The sequence below is a fragment of the Cucurbita pepo genome, unplaced genomic scaffold, assembly GCF_002806865.2.
Source record: "Cucurbita pepo subsp. pepo cultivar mu-cu-16 unplaced genomic scaffold, ASM280686v2 Cp4.1_scaffold011210, whole genome shotgun sequence".
Lineage (NCBI taxonomy): Eukaryota > Viridiplantae > Streptophyta > Magnoliopsida > Cucurbitales > Cucurbitaceae > Cucurbita > Cucurbita pepo.
Genome location: NW_019657089.1, coordinates 1 through 374, shown reverse-complemented (window position 1 = coordinate 374; position 374 = coordinate 1). Strand labels below are relative to the sequence as shown.

At 37.7% G+C, this 374-nt stretch overlaps 1 long non-coding RNA gene across 1 annotated transcript; it reads right to left on the bottom strand.

Moving 5' to 3' along the window:
* Nucleotides 1-291, bottom strand: LOC111787339. Its single transcript, XR_002813957.1, has 2 exons — nt 173-291; nt 1-100 (listed from the first exon to the last, which is right to left on the bottom strand). It is a non-coding gene; the product is annotated as an uncharacterized LOC111787339 (long non-coding RNA).
* Nucleotides 292-374: the final 83 nt, after the last annotated feature.

Below are 374 nucleotides of genomic sequence, written 5' to 3'. Positions count from 1 at the left end.
TGGAAAAAACGCTGTTTTTGTTTGATGAACTTCAACTTTTTATAGCATAAGTATATGGTTGTGATGGCAATTAGTAGAACTACGAGGCCTAACCCAATTCCTGCATTTTAATTGTATTGTTGTTTAGTATATTATAGGGAAAAACATGGGTGAAGAACATATAAAAACTCACCAATTATGATAGGAATGGAAGAGGTGGAATTTTTGGTGCAACCTTCTCCGCCTTCTCTTCCATCTCCATGGAAGTTCTTAGGACAACGACAGGTATAGTTTCCTTCAGTGTTAATACACTTGGCCTTGTGCATACAGTCATTCAGCCATCCAGACTTGCATTCATTCACATCTAAAAAGGGTTCCAAATTGAGCGGTTAGGT